The sequence below is a fragment of the Papaver somniferum genome, chromosome 2 (genome assembly GCF_003573695.1).
Source record: "Papaver somniferum cultivar HN1 chromosome 2, ASM357369v1, whole genome shotgun sequence".
NCBI classification, from domain to species: Eukaryota; Viridiplantae; Streptophyta; class Magnoliopsida; order Ranunculales; family Papaveraceae; genus Papaver; species Papaver somniferum.
This window is the reverse complement of record NC_039359.1, coordinates 152414081-152435225: the sequence shown is the minus strand read 5'-3', so window position 1 is coordinate 152435225 and position 21145 is coordinate 152414081.

The window sequence follows — 21145 nt, the reverse complement described above, 5'->3', positions numbered from 1 at the left end:
TGGAATATGGAATGATGATCCTTGGATTCAGAAACCCTAATTTGATCAATTGATGATCAATTCATGGTTGTCAGAATTTCAACCATGGGACGAAGGAGGGAGTGACTACATGGGACCGTGGATCATCCATGTAGTTCCATATGTTCACGTGAGCAAATACAAAGAACTCCTGAAGAGTTGACGATTTGTTGGTGGAAGAATGATTAAATGTTGGTTTAATCATTTATTCAAAAAATGCTCGTCTGAGCCTTAGGTGAGAAAACCTAATTAATTATGACGATGCGATGGAACGACCATGGAGTCATAAAACCGTCCCTGGGTTATCCCGCGACCACCTGACGATCACTTCATGAAAATCGAAAGTGTTTGGGAGAGTTTTGGACCTAATACGAGCAATTGTGCAAATTAGGTCAAAACTGTGAAAATTGATGGGACCGGATTCCGTGAGACAAAGAGCCAATCTTGGTCGGTCAAGATAGCGTGCTCGTGTCCCCAAGGCGTCCGCGTCTTAGTCCTGAGAATTTTGATATTTTCTGGCGTGCAATTGAGCATCCATTCGAGAAAATATGCAAAAATTAGGGTTTCGACGAAACTGAGGAAAAACACCATGAGATGATGAAAAATAATTATAAAATAAGGTATGAGGAGGCGTGGGACCGCCGTGGTCAAGGCATGGTCTATCGGTTGTGACCACGGTCCCGTGGTGCCTTTTCCTTAATTTTATAATATTTTGATGATTTTATGAAAAATTCATGAATTTTGAGAAATTTGATGAATTTTGGGAGTTTCCATGAAATGAAGGAGTTTTCATGAGTTCAAGGAAGCAAAAGATATGAAAATAATAAAACAAGGGCGTGTGGGACCGTGGAAGGCATGACTGACCGTCCAGGGCCCGGTCCCACAAGTTTCTCTAATTTTATAATGATTTTATGAAAAATTCATGAATTTTGAGAAATTTGATGAATTTAGGGAGTTTCCATGAATTGAAGGAGTTTTCATGAGTTCAGGGAAGCAAAAAATAAAAAATATTAAAATAATAAAAACAAGGGCGTGTGGGACCGTGGAGCCATGGCCGGCCGGCTTGGGCCCGGTCCCACGAGTTTTCATAATTTTTTAATAGTTTTTAGGTATTTTTGATGATTTGAGGGAATTTTTCCTAATTTGAGAGAAATACCATGAAATCAAGGAATTTGATGAATTCAAGGAAAACCAATAATAAAATAATAAAACAAAGGGGCGTGTGGGACCGGCTAGGGCATGACCGGCCGGCCAAGGCCCGGTCCCACAAGTTTTTAAAATTTATATTATTTTATTATTATTTGATGATTTGTGCAAAAATACCATGAAATCAAGGAGTTTTTTCATGAAATTAGAGAAATAATAATAATAATAATAAAATAATAAGGAACCGTGGGGTGTGGGGCCAGTTGGGACCAAGGCATGGCCGGTTGGCTAATGGTCACGCGCCCACACTCCTTTCCTTAATTTTATATTATTTTTTATGGATTTATGGAAGTACCATGAAACCGAGGAGTTTCCTCGAGATGAAGGAAATTTGATAAAATGAGAGAATTTTCATCAAATCACGAAAAATAATAAAAATGCATTAAAAATATAAAACTGGCGTGGGATTGACCACGACACGGTCGGTTGGTCATGTGTCCGTGCTCCCAACACCCTGGTCAATATTTTTTAATTATTTATTATTTTTTTCTTCTCTATTTTGCATAGGTTCATCGTTTCGTTGTATTTTTGAAATACTCGTTCGTGCGGTGACTGTTAGTGTATCGTCGTTGGATACACCTTCACCATTTGAATCGGGGCTTACTTAGAGGTAGCTCAGACGCCCGGTTGTTGATTATTTATTACTAATTCTGGAATTCAGTAGAGAATAATTCACAAAACTGAGTAATAAGATATTTATTATTAATTCATAGGATCAGCTGAGGATTCGACTACGAATTCAGAATAATAAAGTGAGCATTACCATTCTATGGGATCGTAGATTCGACCATAGAATCGAAGTAATTAAGGTTTATCTATTACCATTTATGATACCAGTTGTGGATTCGATCATGAAATCGGAGTAATGAGATAATATTGCTATTCTATGAGATCAAGCTGTGGATTCGATCATAGAATCAGAATAATTGTTATTGTGATTCCATGGGACCAGTCGTGGATTCGACCATGGAATAGGAGCGATTGTAATTAGGAATAATTAACTTTGTGGCTCTATACTAGCAGAGCAAGCTGTCTAGGAGCATTAATTATCCTGATACGAGATTGTCGGTAAGTCATATCCTTCATATAGTCAGGGTAAACTTGTTGTTTGTTCCTGAAGACGTTATCGCTCTATACTAGCAGAGCATGTTTTCTAGGAGCCGTCCATCACGTGATGCTATATAGAAATAATCACTGAAAGTATTCAGTATTCATGAGATATGTCGTTGTCCAGTCGTGAGACTACATATCTACATGTACTCTGAGAGAAAGTACTCTCCGTTGAGAATTCGATGAGAGACCCGTGTCCCAATACTCACGTCGGATTGCTGGATTAGAGCTTCGTATAATTATGAGTTTTCGATTTTATCCCTTGTCGAAAATCCACCATCTACAAGATCAATCAATTAGATAATCCAACCTTTGGTTGTTGATTCAAATTGATTAACACTTGAACATTGGTCTTTGGTACCGTTCAAGTTACTCCTCTTATATTTAATCGGGCTCGCAGATTTCTATTTGTTGATTGCAGATTGAATTAAGAGTTAGAGATATAAACTCTTTGATATACTTTTCTCTATATTGAGTTTGACTGTCTAGTTGATTCTCTAGAAAGTATATTGGAGTAAGTCCTCTCAGATTTCCAAACGAATTGTTGGGTGTGGTTGTTAGACCCCCGCATTTTCAATTGGTATCAGAGCCGGCAAACACATTAAAGACCTCATAAGTCTGTGTTTGTAGCGAAATTGAAACAAACATAGACATTAAAATACTGCAATTGCACCGAAATTTCGTAAGCCTAAACAATTGATACCAAACCATAAAGAAAGAAAACAATAGTTTTTCTTAACTGAAAACAATTGAATCACACACACATCCATACAAATAATGGAATAAACATCAATTGTACCGAAATTTTGTTAAGAAAAAGCAATAAATATATGCAATAAAATTAGGCTTTTCTTAAACATGAAAACAATTAACTAACAAATTTGTTACCTCAAGTTCCGCATCCTCTTCTACCCCAAAGATACATCATTAAGCGCAAGTTCACATAGAACTCTCCCCCGTTGTGTTGCCATCCTCTCGCAAGACAAAAGAACAACAACAAGGACCAACCTTTACCAGTGAAAGGTTGAAAACCGTTTTTAACTAATGTTATGCAAAAGTTGAAACCCCAAAATACATATACTTTTATGCTAAATCAAACGATTCAACATATTATGACTTTGACACATGAGTTTTAATCAAAACCCCTTATGATCCTTTGATAAAGCCTACCAACATGGGCTAGAACTTAATCCTGCTAAACCAAAAAATCCCAAATTAGATCGAATATTAAGGTTATGAAAACTGAAATCAAACATCCCATAACATACATAACAATAATATAAAGCACTCAAGCACAGGCTATGTGATCGAAAACTATCACAAGAAAAATTATAAAATAATAATTTTATTCATAAATGATAGATAGTTTTATTTAAAATAGACCTTATACAATTATTGAAAGAAATCAAAAACTGATGTTTATTTTCTCTCTTGAAGACAAATTAATCTTCATTTGTTTGCTCATCAGAATCTTCTTCAGAGTCTTGTTCTTGTTCACCTTTTAGAAACTCGTTATTGATCACTAGGATTCCTTCAAGAGTTTCTGGATCATTTGTATAGGCAACGGCCAACTGATTCTGAATACAGTCTAATTGTCTCCCAAGACGTAAAATGTGGAACATGATATCTCCATTGCTATATATTTGATCATATGAGATACTAGATCCCTTATGACTTCCACTCATCCGCTTGATAATTCCTTGAGAGATAGTTTTAGTATCTTTCTCATATCCAAAGCTTTTCCCCATTGCGTTTTCACACAACTTGGTGATGAGACAGGGATATCCAAGATTTCTATGGAATGTTGTGGTATTGAAATATTCAATGATTTTAATCGCTTGATTGATAATTAATCCAAAAATGTCAATTTTCTTTTTCCATTCTAGAAGGTAGTGTATAAATTCAGCAAATTCTTTACTCCATTGTGAAGAATATCTTGTACAAGCAAAAAGGGTTGCTACAACAAGTTTACCAAAAATCCTTAAGTAGAAGGGTACATCTTTGGTTAGCATCTTTCCCTTTTTCCATTCAACAGTTTTACCAGTGATAAGTTTTGAAATGTTATCGTGCTCAATTTCAGAACCGGTAGTCATATGATTCCCCTTCACTTTGTAATTAATGATTTTTGATATCATCTTTCTGTCGACATGATGAACAGTACTTCCAATCAAAGTACTAAAAGTAAGATTTTCATGATTAATATTGTGAATATTAGCATAAAAGATTCTTACTATATCAAGTGAATATTTTTCATACCCAAACATATTTCCCCAGATTCGGTCTTGAACAAACTTCACATAATTGGTTTCTGAAACATCTGGATCGAATCTCTTCTCTGCAGTAAAACTTACTCTCTTTAAAGCTTGATATCTTTAAAAGCATGTATTATCCACGAAGACTGTATGATCATGTTTGTCTTTGATCAAGTGATGATACTTGATTTTCTCAATATCTCCAGGAGGAATAAATGGGTTTAAAACCAGTTTGTCTGTTTCAGAGTTTTCTTCCCTTGATTTCCTTTTTCTCATATTTGCGAAAATATGAAAAACCCTAGTTATGGTTTCGATCAATCTTCCCCAATATGTTTTTGAACATAGCAAAAGGTTATTTTTTATAGGAAGAATAGATATCAAAAACCGGAAATAACTAGCTTTAGGAAATTCTACCAAAATCGGAAACCGAAGCTTGTAGGGAGGCAATTCCGATTTTATATCTAGGTCTTTCTTTTGGAAAACCGGTTTTTCACGGTCTGGATCTTTATCTTGGATTGATTCTATGTTTCTGTCCAAAAATATGTTTACTCTTTTATTACCAGAATTTGATAACATCATTTGAAATTCACTCAAGAATTTTCTAATAGAGTATGCAGAGATAAGTTTGAACATAATATGAAATTTGTCAAAAATACCGTTAGAATCATAAATCATGTAATATTTCAAAAGATCACTTGCTTCATTAAAACAATTGTGAGGTGTATGAAGAAATCCATTGTTAATAGAATTATTAACTGAAAAATCATTCCGTGTAAGGTTATAAGGTTTCCAAAATCACATCCTAGGTAGCGATACATTGACAGTCTTAGATATGAAAATGTACATATATATACTTTGATAGGATATCCAAAATATATATAAGATTCCATATTTTTCTAGAACACAATAGCCATGGTTCATATAATAAAAAATTCTGAGAGGAATCTTATGCATTTTAGAGATACAACTTGTCTTATAGAGCATTGTATCATTGTTACTAAACATGTTAGTATCCAGGGCAATGATGTACAATCCTATGATATCCAACTGATTATGTATGTCCCTCAAGACATACATAGACATAATTCCAATTCCTAATACATTTAGGATTAAGAGTATTACATACTTCATTCATGTATTCCACCACGAGTTTTTGAAGTAGTCAAATCCTGTCGTTACATTAACTGAATCAACCATTAGATTCAATTTATTATAGGTTGGATCGCACCAAACACATGGGCTAGAACGTAATCCTGCTAAACTAAATCCTACCAACATGGGCTAGAACGTAATCCTGCTAAACTAAAAAGTCACCCAAACCATAAAGGTTCACACCAAATTAGATTGAATATTAAGGATATGAAAACCGAAATCAAACATCCCATAACATACATGGCAATAATATAAAGCATTCAAGCACAGGCTATGTGATCGAAAACTATCACAAGAAAATTTATAAAATAATTATTTTATTCATAAATAATAGATAGTTTTATTCAAAAGAGACCATATACAATTATTGAAAGAAATCAAAAAGTGATGTCTATTTTCTCTCTTGAAGACAAATTAATCTTCATTTGTTTGCTCATCAGAATCTTCTTCAGAGTCTTGTTCTTGTTTCACCTTTTAGAAACTCATTATTGATCACTAGGATTCCTTCAAGAGTTTCCGGATCATTTCTATAGGCAAAGGCCAAATGTTTCTAAATACAGTCTAATTGTAACACCCCGTGTTTTTAGCATGGCGCATGCTAAAAGATGCGCCATTGCTCGAGATGAAGCTTCATCCAAAGCTTCCGTTGCATGTGAGATGCATTTGGACCAGGTGTAGATGGTGGATTTTCGACAAAGGATAAAATCGTAAACTCATAATTATACGAAGCTCTGATTCAGCAATCGGACGTGAGTATCGAGACAAGGGTCTCTTATCGAATTCTCAACGGAGAGTACTTTTTCTCGGAGTACATGTAGATATGTAGTCTCACGACTGGACAACGGCATATCTCATAAATACTGAATACTTTCAGTGATTATTTCTATATAGTATCACAAGATGGACGGCTCCTAGACAGCTTGCTCTGCTATTATAGAGCGATAACGTCTTCAGGAATAAACAACGAGTTTACCCTGACTATATAAAGGATATGACTTACCGACAAGCTCATATCGGGATAATTAATGCTCCTAGACAGCTTGCTCTGCTAGTATAGAGCCACAAAGTTAATTATTCCTAACTACAATTGATCTTATTCCATGGTCGAATCCATGAATGGTCCCATGGAATGGAAATAAACAATTGTTTTGATTCTATGATCGAATCCACAGGTTGATCTCATAGAATAACAATAACTATATTATCTCATTACTTCGATTTCATGATCGAATCCACAAGTGGCCTCATAAATGGTAATAGATAAGTCTTAATTACTCCGATTTTATGGTCGAATCTACGATCCCATAGAATGGTAATGTTCACTTTATTATTCTGAATTCGCAGTCGAATCCTCAGCTGATCCTATGAATTAATAATAAACATCTTATTACTCAGTTTTATGAATTATTCTCCACTGAATTCCACAATTAGTAATAAATAATCAACAACCGGGCGTCTGAGCTACCTCTAAGTAAGCCCCGATTCAAATGGTGAAGGTGTATTCAACGACGATACACTAACAGTCACTTCACGAACGAGTATTTCAAAAATACAACGAAACGATGAACCTATGCAAAATAGGGAAGAAAATAATAAATAATTAAAAAATATTGACCAGGGTGCTGGGAGCACGGACACACGACCGGCCGACCGTGTCGTGGTCAATCCCACACCAGTTTTATATTTTTAATGCATTTTTATTATTTTCCATGATTTGATGAAAATTATCTCATTTAATCAAATCTCCTTCGTCTCGAGGAAACTCCTCGGTTTCATGGTATTTCCATAAATCCATAAAAAATAATATAAAATTGAGTAAAGGAGTGTGGGGCGTGACCATTGGCCAACCGGCCATGCCTTGGTCCCAACCGGCCCCACACCCCACGGTTCCTTATTATTTTATTATTATTTCTCTAATTTCATGAAAAACTCCTTGATGTCATGGTATTTTGCACAAATCATCAAATAATAATAATAAAATAAAATATATTATGAAAACTTGTGAGACCGGGCCTTGGTCGGCCGGCCATGCCCTAGCCGATCCCACACACCCCTTTGTTTTATTATTTTATTAGTTTTCCTTGAATTCATCAAATTCCTTGATTTCATGGTATTTCTCTCACATTAGGAAAAATTCCCTCAAATCATCAAAAATACCTAAAAAATATTAAAAAATTATGAAAAACTCGTGGGACCGGTCCATAGCCGGACGGCCATGCCTCCATGGTCCCACATGCCCTTGTTTTATTATTTTAATATTTTTTGCTTCCCTGAACTCATGAAAACTCCTTCAATTCATGGAAACTCCCTAAATTCATCAAATTTCTCAAAATTCATGAATTTTTCATAACATCATCAAAATATTATAAAATTAAGGAAAAGGTACCACGGGACCGTGGTCACGACCGGCCGACCATGCCTTGACCACGGCGGTCCCACGCCTCCTCATTCCTTATTTTATATTTATTTTCCATCATCTCATGGTGTTTTCCTCAGTTTCGTCGAAACCCTAATTTTGGCATATTTTCTCGAATGGATGCTCAATTGCACGCCAGAAGATATCAAATTTCTCAGGACTGAGACGTGGACGCCTTGGGGACACGAGCACGCTATCTTGACCGACCAAGATTGGCTCTTTGGCTCACGGAAGCCGGTCCCATCAATTTTCACAGTTTTGACCTAATTTGCACAATTGCTCGTATTAGGTCCAAAACTCTTCCAAACACTTTGGATTTTCATGAAGTGATCATCAGGAGGTCACGTGACTACCCAGGACCGGTTTCATGACCCATGGTCGGTCCCTCACCCCGTCATAATTAATTAGGTTTTCTCACCTAAGGCTCAGACGAGCATTTTCGAATAAATGATTAAACCAGCATTTGATCATTCTTTCACCAACAAATCGTCAACTCTTCAGGAGTTCTTTGTATTTTCTCACGTGAGATTATGGACACTACATGGTTGATCCACGGTCCCATGTAGTCGCTCCCTTCTTCGTCCCATGGTTAAAATTCTGACGAACCATGAATTGATCATCAATTGATCAAATTAGGGTTTCTGAATCCAAGGATCATCATTCCAGATTCCAACCTTAATAATTTTACGACGACCTCATGGTCATTAATCTTATTAATTATGCTCGGTTCAACAACCAGTACTTTAATTAATATTTTGGTCATGTTGCCAATAATCCATCAGATGAACAACACATGCCCAGACGATCAAATATTCAACACTTCATCACATGAGCAACACTTGCTCAGATGATAAATATTTGCTCAAACCAAGGAATATTGGTTCAACAATCAATATTCAACGATCCATTGAATGAGCAATACTTTCTCACTTCATAGTAAGAAATATACCTCTGTCTCATGACATGTTCAATTCATGAGTTTCAGAATATCATGTTCAACTCAACAACTACATGGACTCATCGTCCCACCAAACCACGAAGTCATCAATTGACTAACAAACCACGAGACGTCGATCGTGTCACTTGGGGGGATATCACTTAGGGTTTTGGTCTGGCGGTATACGGTACGTGTGTTCAAACACACGACGGAATGTGATCAAGTCGTGCAATCAGTTGAAGGAATTCACGAGGTAGTGGGTGGAAAATCGACCAAGTCTCCACACGTTGAGCAACTGGTTTCAAACACGATCTCCACTTCCCCACTCCTTGATTCTATCAACTGTCACACTTCATGGAATCACGGTGTCTAAAATTCCAGCAATATAAATAAGTCTCTGAATCATGATTGAATGATCCACATCATCAGTATCATCAATCTCACTTCAAACTGACAACACGAGATCATCAACTCATTAATTGAGCAACTACTCTCAATTGAGTAATTTCAATCACTCAGAGCTTATCGTATTCATAATTCACACACCCACAATTTTTGATTACCATTGATTCCACACATTTCTCAACTTCCCTCCTACAGATCAACCCATACTCTCTTGTGATCGAATTTACTTTGGAACGGTCATTGTCTTGATTTAGGCCAGAGTACTACAGATTGATCTCTCGAATCTAAAGCACCCCCTTTGCAGCGGTGCATCTGTGTGAGGCTTAACATTTCGTTCGGTTCGAGGAGTCTCCTCTGCACGGTCGTCTCCTCAATTCCTTAAAAACCAGCAAATCGTTTTTCCCAATCTACACCAGGACCAATATCCGATGCCAAGTAAGGCACATCGCGTATGCGTATTGGCTAAGGCCAATATGGAATTAGTTGGAGGCTACATTGGCCAAGAGCCAATCTTGCATCAAATGATGCATTATGCCAGTTGGGTAGATGGCCTTGAATATGGACGTCCAACATGGCTGGACATCGGGTGGAAAATGTACCGCCAACATGGCTGGACATCGAGTTTGTAATGTACAACCATCACGGACCGTCATCGGGTTTGGCTCATGAAGGGTTCATCCATCCTGGCCGGGCATGGGAACTGGCATGTAATCCAGAACTGAATGTACAGCCATCTTGGCCGGTTATTCAGGAAAATACATGGAAACGGTCATGAATAGTAAACGGGGAGTTGATGAAAGATTTTTGGTCCCCTAATCAGAGTTGTAAAAATGTCAAATTAACATATATAGGGAGGGGTAGTTGGTTGAAGGTGCATATGCGGACCATGTACCAAGTAAGCTTCACAGCTTAGCCAAAACGCTATGAATGACGCCTAAGGCTCATTCTAAGTTGCGTAGCCTTACGAATGGAGCATATGATACTGAGGCATCACTATGTCATTCCACGGACTCGATGATGCATCACTTGGATGTATTTGACGGAACGACCTATACGGACTAGGCCATTACCACTATTGCTTGGCCACGGCCTAGCAATAGAGTTAGTTTAAGTTGCTCGTCCCTTCAAGGATGAACTACGGTCTGCGCTTGATTCCTTTAGAGTAGGGAAGGATACGTAGGCAGCCGCAATAAGTTGCAGTATTGCCGGTCCAGCACGTTGGCCCCTCATATCATCTAAGCTCGGTAGCTCGATGCAAGAGATGATTGCGGCCAGACTTGATGAGGAATGTTGCATGCCAGCAAGTGGATGCTCATTCCTCCTATCAAGATACTAAGAGTCGTTAAAGTGGAGTAAGAGAATAACAATAGGCTTAGAGCGGTCTATGCCTAAGTCCACGGCTTATGCCTTAAGTCTGGATATGACTCGGGAGCTGACGGTTTCTCATCTAGATAGGAAATTCAGTGATGAATTCCCTGCGTTGAGGCACATCCAGTGATGCGTGCAATACGCTTTGGCCATATCCTCTATGGATTGAACTCTTGGCAGCGGCTTTATGTCCATATACCCTTCTGCGGACAAGGGTGACTTTGGAACGGTGTGGAAGCTAAGTTAGCTACATCATGTTCCACGAACATGCCTGCAAGGGAAAGATGGACGTGCATTTGCCTGGGGATGAGGCCTGGATAGTAGCTTCATCATGGCGCATCGGGGGAGTTACGGCCTGCGGGGCGACGCGCCAAAGGCGTAATTTTCCGGTCCGCCACAGTTGGTATCAGAGAAAGTTCCGAGAAAACACTAGGGACTGTACGGGGTGGACTAGTCAAGCGAGTATTTTTCCTTCAAAGGGAAATAAAGTTGGAGAGTAGGCCAACTTTTGCGCGGAAAGAGTTTGTAACTGCTATGCCAGTTACCATGCGAATCGAGTTGAGATTGTTCATGTGCTGTGAGTTTTCCTGGCCTAAGTGGCACCCCACTTACGAGTGGATATCCGGAATACCGTCTGGGATGGTGGGTAGACAATGGGACTGATCATCCCCACACGTTGGCAACTGGCCAATGGTGTGTGTTGTCAGGCCCGACTAGCATCCCACTTACAAGTGGCAACCTGGATGACCGTCAGGGACGGTGGGCAACTGGAAGCTTTTCCACACAGTACTGCAAAAGGAAGTGGCATATCACGTTATACTTGTGTCAAACCTTTGGCACCAACCTTGTGAACGTAAGGGATTCTTGGGTGGTGGTATGGGACGCCATTCAGGATACCTGGTCGAGATATCCTTTTGGCACTGGACAATTGCGATTCTTGGTATTGTTATGGGAACTTTTGGATTCCTGTGCAGGTGGTATGGGACATGTGCTCATAAGGTCTAAATTGTTGTTCATGACAACTTGAAGAAACCCGTGATTTCTGAGCATCTGGTATGGGACTTTTGCTCAGCAAATCCAAACCAAAGAGATTGTCCACAATAGTTTTGTTTTGAATTTCGAGGACGAAATTCTTTGAAGGGTGTGATAATGTAAAACCCCGTGTTTTTAGAATGGAGCATGCTAAAAGATGCGCCATTGCTCGAGATGAAGCTTCATCCAAATCTTTTGTTGCATGTGAGGTGCATTTGGCCCAGGGCCAATATCTGGTGCCAAGTAAGGCACATCGCGTATGCATATTGGCTAAGGCCAATATGGCATTAGTTGGAGGCTACATTGGCCAAAGGCCAATCTTGAATCAAATGATGCATTAGGCCAGTTGGGTAGATGGCCTTGAATATGGACGGCCAACATGGATGGACATCGGGTGGAAAATGTACCGCCAACATGGCTGGACATCGAGTTTGTAATGTACAGCCATCACGGCCCGTCATCGGGTTTGGCTCAGGAAGTGTTCAGTCATCCTGGCCGGGCATGGGAACTGGCATGTGAGCCAGAACTGAATGTACATCCATCTTGGTCGGTTATTTAGGAAAATACATGGGAACGACCATGAATAGTAAATGGGGAGTTGATGAAATATTTTTGGACCCCTAATCAGAGTTGTAAAAATGTCAAATTAACATATATAGGGAGGGGTAGTTGGTTGAAGGTGCATATGCGGACCATGTACCAAGTAAGCTTCACAGCTTAGACGGAACACTATGAATGACGCCTAAGGCTCATTCTAAGTTGTGTAGCCTTACGAAGGGAGCATATGATGCTGATGCATCACTATGCCATTCCACGGACTCGATGATGCATCACTTGGATGTATTTGACGGAACGGCCTATACGGACTAGGCCATTACCATTATTGTTTGTCCACGACCTAGAAAACGAGTTATTTTAAGTTGCTCGTCCCTTCAAGGATGAACTACGGTCTGTGCTTGATTCCTTTAGATTAGGGAAGGATACGTAGGCAGCCGCAATGAGTTGCAGCATTACCGATCCAGCACATTGGCCCCTCATATCATCTAAGCTCAGTAGCTCGATGCAAGAGATGATTGCGACCAGACCTGATGAGGAAAGTTGCATGCCAGTAAGTGGATGCTCATACCTCCTATCAAGATACGAAGAGTCGTTAAAGCGGAGTAAGAGAATGCCAATAGGGTTAGAGCGGCCTATGCCTAAGTCCACGACTTATGCCTTAAGTCTGGATATGACTCGGGAACTGACGGTTGCTCATCTAGATAGGAAATTCAGTGATGAATTCCCTGCGTTGAGGCACAACCAGTGATGCGTGCAATACGCTTTGGCCATAGCCTCTATGGATTGAACTCTTGGCAACGACTTTATGTCCATATACCCTTCTGCGGACAAGGGTGACTTTGGAACAGTGTGGAATCTAAGCTAGCTGCATCATGCTCCACGAGCATGCCTGCAAGGGAAAGATGGACGTGCATTTTCCTGGGGATGAGTCCCGGATCGTAGCTTCATCATGGCGTACCGGGGGAGTTACGGCCTGCGGGGCGACGTGCCAAAGGCGTAATTTTCATGTCCGTCACACTAATCGTATCCCAAGACGTAAAATGTGGAACATGAGATCTCCATTGCTATAGATTTGATCATATGAGATACTAGATCCCTTTTGAGTTCCACTCATCCGCTTGATAATTCCTTGAGAGACAATTTTAGTATCATTCTCATCTCCAAATCTGTTCCCCATTGCGTTTTCACACAACTTGGTGATGAGACAGGGATATCCAAGATTTCAATGGAATGTTGTGGCATTGAAATATTCAATGATTTTAATCATTTGATTGATAATTAATCCACAAATGTCAATTTGCTTTTTTCCCTTCTAGAAGGTAGTATATAAATTCAGTAAATTCTTTACTCCATTGTGAAGAATCTCTTGTACAAGCAAAAAGGGTTGCTACAGCAGGTTTGCCAAAAATCCTTAAGTAGAAGGGTACATCTTTGGTTAGCATCTTTTCCTTTTTCCATTCAACAGTTTTACCAGTGATAAGTTTTGAAAGGTTATCGTTCTCAATTTCAGAACCGGTAATCATATGATTCCCTTTCACTTTGTAATTGATGATTTTTGATATCATCTTTCTGACGACATGATGAACAGTACTTCCAATCAAAGTACTAAAAGTAAGATTTTCATGATTAATATTGTGAATATTAGCATAAAAGATTCTTACTATATCAGGTGAATATTTTTCAAACCCAAACATATTTTCCCAGATTCGGTCTTGAACAAACTTCACATAATTGGTTTCTGAAACATCTTGATCGAATCTCTTCTCTGTAGTGAAACTTACTCTCTTTAAAGCTTGATATCTTTAAAAGCATGTATTATCCATGAAGATTGTACGATCATGTTTGTCTTTTATCAAGTGAGGATACTTGATTTTCTCAATATCTCCAGGAGGAGTAAATGGGTTTAAAACCAGTTTGTCTGTTTCAGAGTTTTCTTCCCTTGATTTCCTTTTTCTCATATTTGCGAAAATATGAAAAACCCTAGTTACGGTGTCGATCAATCTTCCCCAATATGTTTGTGAACATATGATGTGTTTTCAAAGTTGTTGTAGATAATGATAAAAGGGTTGTTTTAAGACTTGTGAAGGCAATGAATTTTAGACTTAATAAAAATTTAAAAACAAACAAAACTTATTACAAAATTGACTTCAAGATATGAGAAAATAACCAAGACACTGATTCCACTATTACACATGAATTAATGATGGTAAATAATCCAAAACTCTAATTATCTTTTAAGTCCTTTATATCTTAATTCACTAATAATCAAGAAAATCTCAAACATCAATTGTATCCCTTAAGCATAGATTATCTAAACAAAAAATAACCTATCTAATTGAATCACAACTGATTAGTAAAATTACGCAAAAAATTTAAAACTCTGCAAAAGAAGTGATTGAGTGAATTATAATTAAATATTAGAGAAAATGTAATAGTTACCAAATTATTCATGCGTAACTAGCTTCCTCATTGCCTTGTTTTGAGAGAATTAGCACATCATTATGTTGGAAACACGCTCAAAAATCATTATTATTGCTCAAAGGGCGTTTACAAATGATGAAAATGGAGAAATAATCTAAAACCGGGTTTTTAACAATTATATTTGTTACAAACCAGAGAACTACGACCCTCGGATGTGGGTCGTTACCATTGTAGCATATAAGACTGCCTCACGACTGTCGTATTCACTGTAGCATAAACGACTGCTTGTGTGGGTCAAGGTTCTTCGTGTTCTTCAGCAGCAGCAGAAAAATGGCAGCTCTGTAACTTGATTTTTTTCGACTTTCTGGTCCTCTCTCTCTCTCCCAAACTATCCGTCCTCCTTCCATGATACCTTGTGAACATATTTATACGTGATTGCGACATTGAATCTCCTCCATTAACTCCAAATAATCTTCATTTACTCGGGTTATTTTATTTTCATTTTTATCACTGATATTGATTTTCACGCGTTCTGAAGCTTCCATATTGCCATATTTAACTTCTTCACACTCCAAATAGTGGTTAGGTTCTTCCAAACACGAGCATCACACGTCTAACTCGCTGTAATCCCGTGGATATCTTCTTCCGTGTACGTGCTTCCCTGTTTTCTTCTCACGGATTTTTCAGCCAAATTTGATCAAAACAAACACCCATACCAGCTTTGTTATGACATATCACGTCTACCCATTAAGTTTCAGCCCTTTAGTCTACCCAGAACTCCTTCAAGAATTGATCGAAAGTTACACAGTTGAGAATAAAATTTTCCCGCCAAAACGAATTTTTGAAATGTTGAAGATGGTGTCCCCCTAACCAAACTGGGGGTGCGAATAGCAGGTGCCCAACTGAGGTGCCCCTTATCCAAATTGAGGGTGCCTTTAGTACTTTTCTTCGGGAGTCCAAATAGCACTTTTTGAGCAACTTTTTCCACACAAGTGTATTTCTCCAAAAACACCTACAAACACACAAAGCATCAAAATTAGTACAAAAATCGAGCACTAACAATAAAGACATTGAGTACAATTTAGACACAAAAATGTGTCTATCAAATACCCCCAAACTTATTATTTGCTAGTCCTCAGGAAAAACTAACAATAAGAAAATAAAACCGAGTTAATCTCGGGAGGGTTTACCAGAGGTGTACCCACAAAACCATTACTCCTACTTGGTCACAAGTATCCAAAGAGCTATGAGGATATACATATTCTCAACCTATCTCCAAGTAACTAGAATGCTAGAGAAATTAAAGGTGCCATCTCTAAAGTTGACTAAAGAAAAGGGAAGACACATCCGCAACACTGCTAGATAAAGAGAAATCCGCTATACAGCTAGATAAACATTGTAAGATGCGTCCGTTGATTTACAGCTGGATAAGATTAGGAGAGAGATAAAGATGTGAGGGACATCTGCTACACAACTGGACTAATTACGTGTGATGAGTTAAACCAGTGCTAGAAAGATCTTGTGCCAGATTGAAAGCGGACTAACAAAGCAACCAAATGTATCTTTCTTAGACTCTCTCATAGTGCTCAGTAGAAACAACGTCCTCTTCGGTCTTCAACTGTTGATGATAAACTATCGAACCTCATAGAACCTTGACAATTAACTCTTGTCTTTGATTTCTTGCTTGACTTATAAATTTCTACTTCCCTTTGGCTTTATTGGACAAAACGTAACGATGATTTTTTTCATTTTTCATTTTTCATTTCATTTCATTTTTTTTAAACACAAAAATAACAAGACAAAAATTTAAATGGCCATGATAGAAGGACTTTAGAACTTGGATCTTCGCAACTTGTGATGTCTTGGTATCATGAACTTCAACAACTTATATCATTTTTTCTTATAACTTTTTGTAACTAAGTCTTCAACTTTGATTTTTTTTTTGAATTATTCTTTTCTATTGTTTCTTCTAAACCTTAAACATCTTCAACTTTCTTCATAAATTTTGATGTCGCTCTGCTTGTTGATGATGATAAGTTTCTACTGAGAGAGAGTCGTAATCCAGTAACTAAGACTACATTGTGAGGTTGCTTTGTCTTTCTGGCATTTCCTAACCTACTTGCCTTTCCATCATGTATGGTTAGGTCCATCACGGTTACCCTCTAAAAGGAACAAGTTCTCTCCTGAATTTCAAGGATCTCAATGTCTTTTTCTCTAATGTCTCAAAAGGTTGTTATCCCTAGCATTCCAATTTCTATCTTTTCGGTGAGAAACAGTATGTAAACTTAGCTAACCGGATACCATGTGATGCTAGAAGTTTCAAAAGTGAAACTAAAAAGTTCTTCCCCACCCCCAAACTTAAATCTAACATTGTCCTCAATGTTTCTAATGAAAGAGCAATACCAAAAGTAAAATAACATGAGGAGAAGTTGGAAAGATAGTACCTGGGTGAAGAAAATCAAAAACTAATATACAACATACAACTTCCTCGATGGTCAATCAAGGGTAAACAGGGACCTCCTCAACATCTCCTATAGGAAAGGGCTCTAAAAAGGGTTTCAATCACTGACCGTTAACCTTCGAAGAACTACTACCATCCGGTGTCTCAATTTCAACAGCTCCATGAGGAAAGACAGTGCGAACAATAAAAGGACCCGTCCACCGAGAACGTAACTTCCCAGGGAAAAGATGTAAACGTGTATCATACAGAAGAACTTTTTGACCCGGAGAAAATGACTTCCGTAAAATATTTCTATCATGCACAAGTTTCATTTTGTTCTTATACTCCTTCGCACTATCGTAGCATCTATACGAATCTCGTCCAACTCATTGAGCTGTAGTTTCCTATGGGCTCCTGCCTTGTCAAGTGAAAAATTTAGTTGCTTAACACCCGAATAAGCTCTATGTTCTAACTCAACAGGTAAATGACATGCCTTGCCATACACAAGCCGATAAGGCGACATTCCAATGCGGGTCTTAAACGCAGTACGGTAATCCCATAAGGCATCAGTAAGCCTAGACGACCAGTCTTTCCGATTAGGATTAACTGTTTTCTCTAATATACGTTTTATCTCCCTATTGGAAACCTCTACCTGACCACTAGTCTGCGGATGATACGGGGTAGCTACCTTATGTGTAATACCATATTTCTTCATCAGAAGCCTAAAAGGTCCATTACAAAAGTGCGACCCTCCATCACTAATTATAGCTCGCGATTTACCAAAACGTGTAAGTATATTATTTTTCAAGAACTCAATCACAACCCTATGGTCATTGGTTTGAGACGAAACGGCCTCAATCCTCTTAGAGACATAGTCTACGGCGACAAGGATGTATAGGTTACCAAAAGAGTTAGGAAACGTACCCATAAAGTCAATACCCCACACATCAAAGACCTCAACAACTAAAATAGGGTTCAAGGGCATCATGTTCCTACGGGAAATGGTTCTTAATTTCTGGCAACGCTCACAAGTAACACAGTAACTATGGGAGTCTTTAAACAATGAAGGCAAATAGAATCCACACTGCAATATCTTAGCAGCAGTCTTCTTAGCACTAAAGTGACCTCCACAAGCATGATCATGACAAAAGGAAATAATACTGGACTGGTCACTCTCAGGTATACATCTCCTAATAATATGGTTTGGACAATACTTAAACAAATAAGGATCATCCCAAAAGAAGTGCTTAACCTCGGCTAAAAACCTAGAACGATCTTGTTTACCCTAATGTTGGGGCATTCGACCAGTAACAAGATAATTCACTATATTCGCATACCAAGGTGCTTGGGTAACAAAGAAAAGTTGTTCATCAGGAAAACTATCCCTTATAGGAAGGGAATCATCAGGGGAATCAACAACTAGCCTAGACAAGTGGTCTGCTACTACATTTTCGGCACCCTTTTTGTCTCTAATGTCTGGAGAAAACTCTTGCAACAAAAGTATCCACCTAATCAATCTAGGTTTCGTATCCTTCTTAGACAAAAGATATTTCAAAGCAGCGTGATCAATATATATGACGATCTTAGAACCTAAGAGATAGGGTCTAAACTTGTCTAAGGCAAACACAATGGCTAACAGTTCCTTCTCGGTAGTGGTATAGTTCAACTGGGCATCATTCAGAGTTTTGCTAGCATAGTAAATCACATGAAGTAATTTGTTTTCCCGCTGACCTAGCACAACACCAATAGCATAATCTGAAGCATCACACATGATCTCAAAGGGTAAGTTCCAGTTGGGTGCCTGGACTATGGGGGCGGTAGTGAGTAAAGTATTAAGCTTCTTAAAAGCCTCTAAACAAGCATCATCAGAGACAAACTTAACATCTTTTGCAAGTAAGTTGCAAAGAGGTCTAGAAATCAAACTAAAATCCTTAATGAATCGACGATAAAAACCTGCATGCCCCAAGAATGACCTAATATCTCTTACGGTTTTTGGGACCTGTAAAGTCTTGATAAGGTCAACTTTGGCTTTATCTACCTCTATACCCTTAGAAGATACGATATTCCCTAAGACAATTCCGGATCGAACCATGAAATGACATTTCTCCCAATTAAGCACTAGATTCTTTTCCTTACACCTAGTCAACACTAATGACAAATGATGCAAGCACTCATCGAAAGACGAACCAAACACTGAAAAATCATCCATAAAGACCTCTAAAAACTTTTCTACCATATCGGAAAATATGTTCATCATGCAACGCTGAAATGTCGCAGGGGCGTTATATAGCCCGAAAGGCATGCGTCTATACGCAAAGGTACCAAAGGGACAGGTAAAAGTAGTTTTTTCTTGGTCTTCTGGGGCAATAACGATCTGATTGTAGCCTGAGTAGCCATCTAGAAAACAGTAATGACTATGTCCAGCTAATCTCTCTAGCATTTTGTCGATAAAGGGAAGGGGAAAGTGGTCCTTCCTAGTGACCTTGTTCAATTTCCTATAGTCAATACAAACACGCCAACCCGTGGTCACTCAGGTCGGGATTAACTCATTGTTATCATTTTGGACTACAGTAATACCAAATTTCTTGGGAACAACCTGAACGGGGCTGACCCACTTACTGTCTGAAATGGGGTAGATAATGCCTGCATCTAACAGCTTAAGAACCTCGGTTCGAACTACTTCTTTCATATTAGGGTTTAGTCTTCGTTGCATCTCCCTAGAAGGTTTGGTATCTTCCTCTAAATAGATCTGATGCATACAAACAATAGGACTTATCCCCTTAATGTCCGTTATGGTCCACCCTAAAGCTTCCTTGTTGTTTTGAAGGACGGTCACTAGCCTACTTTCCTGATCACTATCCAAGTCGGAAGCAACAATCACATGTAAAGTCTCAGACGGGCCTAAAAACACATACTTCAGGGTATCTGGAAATGGTTTTAGGTCGAGGCTCTTCTAACGAAGGAACGAGGGTAGACTTAGAAAAACTGGTAGTGGTTCGAACTTAGTTTTCCATCCGTTACTAATGTCTAACAAAGGGGTTGAATCTAACAAAGCATTCACCTCATTAATCACATTATCATCATGGAAATCAATCCCAAAGTGAGCTAGGCATTTCTCTAACGGATCTTCTAACAAAGTGTTTGGTAATGACTCCTCAACTAATGTTCCTATCATGTTTACCTCTTCTATGCTCGAGTCATCTAGTTCAAAGGGTAACTTACTAATATGAAAGACGTTCAGCTCAATAGTCATATTACCAAAAGACAAGTTCATAATACCAGTTCGACAATTAATGATCGCATTGGATGTTGCTAAAAATGGGCGACTTAAAATCACTGGTATCTGGTTCTCTGGGTCAGGGACAGGTTGGGTATCTAGGATAACAAAATCCACTGGATAAATAAACTTGTCGACCTCAATAAGAACATCCTCGATCACACCACGAGGAATTTTAACGGACCTATCAGCTAACTGAAGTGTCATCTGGGTAGGTTTCATATCTCCAAGTCCTAGCTTGAGGTACACATGGTATGGAAGTAAATTCACACTGGCTCCTAAGTCAAGCAAAGCTTTCTCAACACGGTATTTACCTATTGTGCAAGAAATGGTAGGGGATCCTGGGTCTTTATACTTAGGAGTAGTGGTATTCTGAATAATGGAACTCACGTGACTAGCTAGGAAGGATTTCTTTTGGACACTAAGCTTACGCTTTCGTGTACACAAGTCCTTAAGAAACTTAGCATAAGCGGGAATCTGCTTAATCGCATCCAACAATGGAAGGTTGATGGTTACCTGCTTAAAAACCTCCAATATATCATTAAAGGTGGAC